Below are 269 nucleotides of genomic sequence, written 5' to 3' on the forward strand. Positions count from 1 at the left end.
TCCTGCAGCCGGCTTGAGCTCTGGGCATTGCTGGACTGACTCAGTGTAAAAATCCCTGCCAGGCATTGTGGTTGTGCCAGACGCCTGGACTGAAGTGTGGATGTCCCTCAGGGTGGTGAGGGCTGGACTCAACCAGGGCAGGCAGATTGTGAGAGTTGCTGGCTCCTGGCTCGTGATATCCAAGTGACTTGCTTTGCAGCTCCGGAGCCCACAGCTGCTAAATGCCCAAACATGGGGAACCCAGGGGATTTCCAAAGAGCATCAGACTG

This window comes from Chamaea fasciata, unplaced genomic scaffold (genome assembly GCF_029207755.1).
Source record: "Chamaea fasciata isolate MVZ Bird 193981 ecotype frontalis unplaced genomic scaffold, bChaFas1.0.hap1 SCAF_13, whole genome shotgun sequence".
Classification (NCBI taxonomy): Eukaryota; Metazoa; Chordata; class Aves; order Passeriformes; family Sylviidae; genus Chamaea; species Chamaea fasciata.